Raw genomic sequence first — 9,873 nt, 5'->3', positions numbered from 1 at the left:
ATTGATCTGAAGTTGTATGTGCTTCAAAGTTGTGAAGGTTGCCTTTCTCCCAAATTGTCAAGCTCCCTATTAAGGATACTTCAGCAAGCATTGATGTTGGCAATTGACGATACATGTATGCTGCTATTTGCTATGTTGAAAATTACGATCACAGATTTGTAAAACAGACAGAAAATACAGTGAGGGAAAAAAGTATTTGATCCCCTGCTGGTTTTGTACGTTTGCCCACTGACAAAGAAATGATCAGTCTATAATTTTAAAGGTAGGTTTATTTGAACAGTGAGAGGCCTTCTAACCCCCCAAATTGTAAAGTGGTTATCCCACTGGCTATAGGGTGAACGCACCAATTTGTGAGTCGCTCTGGCTAAGAGCGTCTGCTAAATGACGTTAATGTGCCCTTGAGCAAGGCACTTAACCCTAATTGCTCCTGTAAGTCGCTCTGGATAAGAGCGTCTGCTAAATGACTAAAATGTAAAATGTAAATGTAATGTAAAAAATGTAATAAATTGATTTGCATTTTAATGAGGGAAATAAGTATTTGACCCCCTCTCAATCAGAAAGATTTCTGGCTCCCAGGTGTCTTTTATACAGGTAACGAGCTGAGATTAGGAGCACACTCTTAAAGGGAGTGCTCCAAATCTCAGTTTGTTACCTGTATAAAAGACACCTGTCCACAGAAGCAATCAATCAATCAGATTCCAAACTCTCCACCATGGCCAAGACCAAAGAGCTCTCCAAGGATGTCAGGGACAAGATTGTAGACCTACACAAGACTGGAATGGGCTACAAGACCATCGCCAAGCAGCTTGGTGAGAAGGTGACAACAGTTGGTGCGATTATTCACAAATGGAAGAAACACAAAATAACTGTCAATATCCCTCGGCCTGGGGCTCCATGCAAGATCTCACCTCGTGGAGTTGCAATGATCATGAGAACGGTGAGGAATCAGCCCAGAACTACATGGGAGGATCTTGTCAATGATCTCAAGGCAGCTGGGACCATAGTCACCAAGAAAACAATTGGTAACACACTACGCCGTGGAGGACTGAAATCCTGCAGTGCCCACAAGGTCCCCCTGCTCAAGAAAGCACATATACATGCCCGTCTGAAGTTTGCCAATGAACATCTGAATGATTCAGAGGAGAACTGGGTGAAAGTGTTGTGGTCAGATGAGACCAAAATCGAGCTCTTTGGCATCAACTCAACTCGCCGTGTTTGGAGGAGGAATGCTGCCTATGACCCCAAGAACACCATCCCCACCGTCAAACATGGAGGTGGAAACATTATGCTTTGGGGGTGTTTTTCTGCTAAGGGGATAGGACAACTTCACCACATCAAAGGGACGATGGACGGGGCCATGTACTGTCAAATCTTGTGTGAGAACCTCCTTCCCTCAGCCAGGGCATTGAAAATGGGTCGTGGATGGGTATTCCAGCATGACAATGACCCAAAAAACATGGCCAAGGCAACAAAGGAGTGGCTCAAGAAGAAGCACATTAAGGTCCTGGAGTGGCCTAGCCAGTCTCCAGACCTTAATCCCATAGAAAATCTGTGGAGGGAGCTGAAGGTTTGAGTTGCCAAACGTCAGCCTCGAACCCTTAATGACTTGGAGAAGATCTGCAAAGAGGAGTGGGACAAAATCCCTCCTGAGATGTGTGCAAACCTGGTGGCCAACTACAAGAAATGTCTGACCTCTGTGATTGCCAACAAGGGTTTTGCCACCAAGTACTAAGTCATGTTTTGCAGAGGGGTCAAATACTTATTTCCCTCATTAAAATTCTAATCAATTTATACTATTTTTGACACGCGTTTTTCTGGATTTTGTTGTTGTTATTCTGTCTCTCACTGTTCAAATAAACCTACCATTAAAATTATAGACTGATCATGTCTTTGTCAGTGGGCAAACGTACAAAATCAGCAGGGGATCAATTACTTTTTTCCCTCACTGTAGTAGCCTATTGTTGACTTGGTGATATGAGGTCTCAATCTTGAATTAAACTTTGTCTATGTTCAGGTTCAGCAAAAATCTGAAACACTATGACAAAGTTACACAGTTGGTGATACAATTCATAACTTACCTGGTTTAGATACTCTGTTTAATTTTCTTCTATCTTCTCAGAATGCGCAGGCAGCCCATAGCTACTGCCAAAAGTTCCATGCAGGAAAATGTTAGATGTCTCACAAATATGAGGTATGGAAAAATTTTGCCCTGCCACGGCTGCGTCAAGAGTCAGTCAGGATAATCTTTTTGAAGTCCACAACATTACAAGACATGGGACAAAAGCCAGCACATTGCTATGATTTTGGACTAGTGTTCTGGATTCTGTATGTTTTTGTAGACTGTCCAATCAAATCAGGCAATGACACAAATGAGTCAGTAAAATACATGTGTTTTGTTGAACAGTCTCTATACTATATTTTAATATTTTTAGTAAAAAATACTATAGTAAAAAATATGTAATTTTACAATCAAAACATACAGTAGGAGTAAAGAGCATACTACACTCATAGTTTCAGGGTCATGACCCTCAGGGTGGAAAAAGCTTCATCCTCATTTGCTTTATGTTTTAGAATTTAGAATTCATTGTTTACAATAAACATTTTATTCAAAAGAGAAGAATACATCTACCATAATAAAACATGATTTGAGATGGTTTGGTTTGTCAGTCGGAATAAGGGGTTTAGAACTAGAAAGTCGACTAGATCACATCTTATAAACTATCCCACTGGGCACAGACGTCAATTCAACATCTATTCCACGTTGGTTCCACGTCATTTCATTGAATTGACGTGGAAACAACGTTGATTCAACCAGTGTGTGTCCAGTGGGATCCTTCTCTCTTCGCGAATAATAGTTTACAGGAAAAATCTCCTGGGCCCATGTGAGTGCTTCCAAGATATCCCATCTTCACAGGCAATCGACATAAATTAGTCTGGCAATGCCATAGGTATAAAGAGAGGTATAAATACATCGATAGTATAAATAAATAAATAAATAGTATAAATAAATAAATAGTATAAATAAATGAATACATAGATAGGTATAAAGAGAGGTATAAATACATTGATAGTATAAATAAATAAGTATTGGGACAGTGACACATTTTTGTTGTTTTGGCTCTGTACTCCAGCACTTTTGGTTTGAAATTATACAAGTGACTATGAGGTTAAAGTGCAGTCAGCTTTAATTTGAGGATATTTTTACAAATAAGATATGTTTCTAAACACTTCTACATTAATGTGGATGCTACCATGATTACAGATAATCCTGAATGAAGCGTGAATAATGATGATACCCCCCAAAAAATGCTAACCTCCCATGTTATTGTAATGGTGAGAGGTTAGCATGTCTTGGGGTATGATATTTGTGCGCCTGTAACTTTCTCACTCATCATTATTCATGATTCATTCAGGATTATCCGTAATCATGGTAGAATCCACATTACTGTAGAAGTGTTTAGAAACACATTATATTCTAATTTACAATAAAAGTCACTCCAAAATGACACAATACATTATTTACCATTCATTTCTTTTGGGCACAAAATAATCTGAAACAACCAAAACAAACAGCAAATGCATCCAACAAATGTGTAGAGTCACAAGCTTGATGTAGTCATTGTGTGCTATGAATATGGGACCAAATACTTAACTTGTTACTACTTTAATACACATTCAAGTGAATTTGTCCCAATACTTTTGGTCCCTATGTACAAAAAGTACTGTAATTTCTAAACGGTTTACCCGACATGGATGAAAATACCCTCAAATTAAGAGCCAAAACAACATGCTCCCCATAACCTTCAAAAACAAATGGGCGAGCAACAAATGGTCAAGAGTTTATGTTTTCTCCAGACAATCCAGTCTTCAGTCCTGCAGTGGAATGGTATGAAGACAATATGAGGACTGGAGAAGGACGTAATTATAGCATCCAGATGCTGTTAGGGGGAAATTGACAGCCAGGCTAAAGATCTTTCACAAAGTGGCATGGATGCAGACGAGCGGCCCTCTTCAAATGTGAGGGCGATCCCTGCTGACACAGGGGATAATAGCCCAACCACATAGACCATCGTCTGAGCCACCCACACCATGGCATTTGGAACTGAAAAGCTCCTATCCCCCTTGACAAATGATCCACACATCATGTCACACCTTCCAGTTCATTCAATTGAAGGGTGTATGCTGACGCAGTTTCTCTTAACCCTGGTATTTATGTATAATTAGATTGATTAATCTCTATCTATCTACCTCTCTCTCGCTCTCTCTCTATACATTATATTACAACTTGAGAATATATCAGAACAGAACAGAACAATACTATAGAGTAGATTCATTATAAGCGCATCATCCCACAGCTGCCATTGGGACTTCCATTAAACCCGGCGTTTCCTGAGATGGTCTGATTTGATTCATCAGGACGACGTTGGTTGACAAGTCTATCTATGCCACTTATTTGTTTCATTTTGCCCGGGGGCTGCTGCCAGCATCAGGGTCCTCTTCCAAGGGCTGCTGCCAGCATCAGGGTCCTCTTCCGGGGGCTGCTGCCAGCAGCAGGGTCCTCTTCCAGGGTCTGCTGCCAGCAGCAGGGTCCTCTTCCGGGGGCTGCTGCCAGCAGCAGGGTCCCCTTCCGGGGGCTGCTGCCAGCAGCAGGGTCCTCTTCCAGGGGCTGCTGCCAACATCAGGGTCCTCTTCCGGGGGCTGCTGCCAGCATCAGGGTCCTCTTCCGGGGGCTACTGCCAACATCAGGGTCCTCTTCCGGGGGCTACTGCCAGCATCAGGGGCCCTGCCTTTCCCTTCCTTTCCCTTCTTTTCCATTCTCTTCCCTTTCATGCCCTTCCTTTCCTTCCTTTCCTTTCCTTTCTCTTCCCCTTCTTTCCCTTCCTTTCCTTTCCTTTCTCTTCCCCATATCCTGCAGTCAAACGGACACTCTTGTATATTAAATAAGAACTGTCACCCTGGGCAACTTGCAGCATGAAGCATTTATTCTGCCTCACATTTCCTGGCAATTAGAATTACTTCCTTCATGCTTGATAACCAAATTACAATATGGCAGGTTTCCCCGGAGTCACGGGATTGTTAGTGCCAGCTCACAACATACTTTCAACTGATGTGGCATTTCATGTACAGCTGCCAATCAAAGATGCGGCAGAAGGGAGAGATGTAAATGAGGGCGGGCCCGGCGGTGTTCAATTACCGCTCTGAGCCCTGCATAATCCTCCCATCCCTGCTACTGACTGACTGACTGACAGACAGACAGCTGAAAGTTTCCTTGGATTCCCAGTTTCTGCACCCAATTTCAATACCAATATTTTCACTTAGAGAAGGACCAGGATTAGAAACAGCCATTGGAAGGACATTGGAACAGTGTGTACATTTTGCATTTACTGTTGTAAAAATCTCACATTCATCCAAAGATTTGTATTGCATTGTAATGTCCACACAACATAGAAAAAGATTAGTCCATTTACTTGAATCATTCAAAATGACACGAGAAAACATGTTGCAATACTTATAGAGACTTTCACATTTTGGGTGAATATTTTGTGTATTCTGCACAATAGAAATGGAGAGGTGCTGGATTGCAAGACATTTACATATATTTCAAACCCCTATTTCAGTCTCAAGTAGGAGATGTCTTCTGAGCTGCCTGTTCAGCATCAACCTTTAATAAATATTCAGATTAAGGACTTGGTCTCCCTTTTTCTTGTAAAAGGAAGCTTTTAATCCTTCTGTTAAAGGTAAGCCAGCTGAATGGCTTAAGCAATGTTCAGCAAGTGTGATTAAATGACTGGGAAAATGTGTGCCATTAGACCAGCCAGAATTCAAGATTCAAGAGAGAACATATGTCACCGAAGAATGCTTTTATAACATAATATATCACTGATGGACACAGTTTCAGGTTGCCTGACTTTATTTAATTTTAATTAATGTATTTTTTTTCTTCATATCTCCTGTCACATAATTTCATGTCTGGTGTCTCCATTGTCTTACTTTTCTCCAACCGTCTCTTTTTTTCCTGTCTGAAATTGCTGCTTTTGTTGCAATCCAAGAGGCTGATAAATCAATCCATCAAAAAATTCTGTGCGGTGAAATTCAATCAAGAAAGGTCATGTCGGCGGGAAAAGAACAGATTAAATTAGCATTGAATTAGACATGGAAAGTGAGCTCTGTCAAAACCATCACTGTGCTCAGCACAATTAGAATATGTTAATTATGCATTTCATTAAGGGCCTACGCACTCTTTGAATGTGAGATGAAATGTCACTGGTGTAGGCAGCCGAAAAATGAAAGAATGCCAGGCATAACTTTCTTTGTGCAATGTGTGACACCTTCATTAACATCAGGGATTGCTCGTCTGATTGTACTTTTTGTGTTATTTTAAGCCTTTAGGCTTTCTGCGTTTTGATGTGGCAGTCTGTAAAAAGCCTTCTCAGTTTCCTTGCAGATATTGTCTATTGGTTTGATTGTTTTTTGAAAATTCTCAAACATAATGCCTTGGCACTGGATGGGTGTGCGATCACGCTCTCCGTAGCTGATGTGAATAAGACCTTTAAACAGGTTAACATCCATCTGCTAGCCCCGGCCCGCTAGCACGCGCAATCAACAGCCGTGCCTCCTGCTCGCCTGTGCTTTAGCAGCCTACGATCTGCTCCCGGACTTACTTAGTGCTGTTCACTGGACCTTATGATTACTCAGGTACACTGCTAATGCCTGCTGGACTGTTCCTTTACACAGTACCCCATCCTGTTAATCTGTTTAGCCTCAGCCCAAACTTTCGTCGCCATTACCAGTTGTTGTCTTAGCCCTCTCGAATAACACCTGTGATTGCATTATGCCTCTCTCCCATGTCAATATGCCTAGCCATTTGCTGTTTGGGTTAGTTCTCATTATACAATTTCACTGTAGAGCCCCATGTTCAGCTCAACCACCCTCAGAGAGCTCCTTTGTCCCACCCCCCATACACGTGGAGACCGGCTCAATTGGTACCTCCAGTGATGCTATCTCTTTCATAGTTACCCAATGCTTAGGTGTACCTCCACTGTACTCATATCCTTCCATATCCTTGTCTGTACATAATGCCCTGAATCAATTCTACAACGCCCGGAAATCTGCCCCTCTTCTCTGTACCCAACGTACTAGAAGACCAGTTCTTAAAGCCTTTAGCCCAGGGGTGTCAAACACATTTTAGCTCAGGGGCCACATGGAGGAAAATCTATTCCCAAGTGGGCCGGACCGGAAAAATCATGGTATACATAACTTAAAAACAACAACTTCAGATTGTTTTCTTTGTTTTAATACGATCAACATACAACATAAAGCTGGAGCCTGAGGACAGTGTGTCCAAAATAGTACAAGCACAACATCACTATTAATCATAAAACACGTCAAGTTTATTTGAAAATTCTAAAGAAAAAGAACACACAAACACACAATGCCTCAGTGATTAACAGAACTGTTTCACAGATCACAGAACTATATCAGGTGTCATTTCTCAGGCAGAAATGTAGATAAAAATAATGAAATCCTGTTCCCCAAACAAGTGCAAGAACCACAGAGTCAAGAATAGGTTAAATATACAAATAAAATAAAATCAATTAAAAACAATAGCACATCAACATAAAAACATATAAACATAAAGCTGGAGCCTGAGGACAGTGTCCAAAAGCACAACATCACTATTAATCATAAAACACGTCAAGTTTATTTGAAAATTCTAAAGAAAAAGAACACACAAACACACAATGCCTCAGTGATTAACAGAACTGTTTCACAGATCACAGAACTATATCAGGGTGTCATTTCTCAGGCAGAAATGTAGATAAAAATAATGAAATCCTGTTCCCCAAACAAGTGCAAGAACCACAGAGTCAAGAATAGGTTAAATATACAAATAAAATAAAATCAATTAAAAACAATAGCACATCAACATAAAAACATATAAACATAAAGCTGGAGCCTGAGGACAGTGTCCAAAAGCACAACATCACTATTAATCATAAAACACCTCAAGTTTATTTGAAAATTCTAAAGAAAAAGAACACACAAACACACAATGCCTCAGTGATTAACAGAACTGTTTCACAGATCACAGAACTATATCAGGGTGTCATTTCTCAGGCAGAAATGTAGATAAAAATAATGAAATCCTGTTCCCCAAACAAGTGCAAGAACCACAGAGTCAAGAATAGGTTAAATATACAAATAAAATAAAATCAATTAAAAACAATAGCACATCAACATAAAAACATATAAACATAAAGCTGGAGCCTGAGGACAGTGTCCAAAAGCACAACATCACTATTAATCATAAAACACCTCAAGTTATTTGAAAGTTCTGAGGACAAAGAACACACAAACACACAATGCCTCAGTGATTAACAGAACTGTTTCACAGATCACAGAACTATATCAGGGTGTCATTTCTCAGGCAGAAATGTAGATAAAAATAATGAAATCCTGTTCCCCAAACAAGTGCAAGAACCACAGAGTCAAGAATAGGTTAAATATACAAATAAAATAAAATCAATTAAAAACAATAGCACATCAACATAAAAACATATAAACATAAATCTGAAAGCGTTGCTCAAACTCCCGTAACAGTCCCGTTATTTTATCTTTGAACCGCTTCATGTCTGCCACATGTTGGGTCGCGCACACATTTTTCAGACAGGGGAAGTGAGCTGCATCACCACCCGGCAAGTTGCGTCTCCCACAATGACAGCTTCAACTTGAAAGAACGTATGCTGTCATAATACTGCGTGACAACTTTGTTGCGCCCTTGCAGCTGTTTGTTCAAGTTATTCAGGTGCTCTGTAACATCCACCATAAATGCAAGGTCCTGCATCCATTCTGCGGAATGAAATTCTAACACTGGTTTGCCCTTTTCTTCCATGAACTGTTCAATTTCTTCGTAAATCAAAGAAACGCCTCAGCACAGCACCTCGGCTTAACCATCTTACCTCAGTGTGGTATGGCAGGCCATAGATGTGGTCTTTCTCTCTGAGAAGGCTGTCAAACTGACGGTGATTCAGGCTTCTGGATCGGATGAAATTAACAGTTTGGATGACCACCTTCATGACGTTATCCATCTTTAATGACTTGCAACACAAAGCCTCCTGGTGCAAAATACAGTGAAAAGTCAAAAAATCACGTCCTCCATTTGCAGATTGCACTTTCTCTCTGAACTTTGTCACAACGCCTGCTTTTTTCCCGATCATTGAGGGCGCACCATCTGTAGCCAGGCTGACAGCGCGGGACCAGTCCACTCCGACCCTGTCCAGCGCGCCGACGAGTGCGGTAAATATATCAGCTGCTGTCGTTGTATCTGTCATCGGCACCAACTCCACGAACTCCTCGGTGACGGTCAATGTGTCATCAACTCCGCGGATGAAAATGGCCAGTTGTGCAACATCTGTAATGTCTGTGCTTTCATCAATTGGAACCGAAAACGCAATAAATGACTTTACTTTTTGCTTCAACTGGCTGTCCAAATCCACTGAAAGATCGGAAATCCTGTCTGCAACTGTGTTTCTTGTCAGGCTGATATTTGCAAAAAGCCTGCCGCTTTTCAGGGCACACAATCTCCGCTGCCTTCATCATGCATGTTTTTACAAATTCACCCTCACTAAATGGTTTTGAAGCCACTGCGATTTCATTAGCAATGAGGTAGCTAGCTTTCACTGCAGCGTCACTGATGTCTCGGCTGTGAGTAAACACAGACTGCTGTTTCTTCAGACCCGCCAACAGTTCATTCACCTTCTCTCATCTCCGCTGTCCTTGAAAGTTGTCATATTTGTCGGCATGAAGACTCACATAGTGGCGACGAAGGTTATATTCTTTCAGCACTGCAACATGCTCTGAACACACCAAACA

The sequence above is a fragment of the Coregonus clupeaformis genome, chromosome 24, assembly GCF_020615455.1.
Source record: "Coregonus clupeaformis isolate EN_2021a chromosome 24, ASM2061545v1, whole genome shotgun sequence".
In the NCBI taxonomy this organism is placed as follows: Eukaryota; Metazoa; Chordata; class Actinopteri; order Salmoniformes; family Salmonidae; genus Coregonus; species Coregonus clupeaformis.
The sequence above is the reverse complement of the archived record's forward strand: the minus strand, read 5'-3'. Positions refer to the sequence as shown.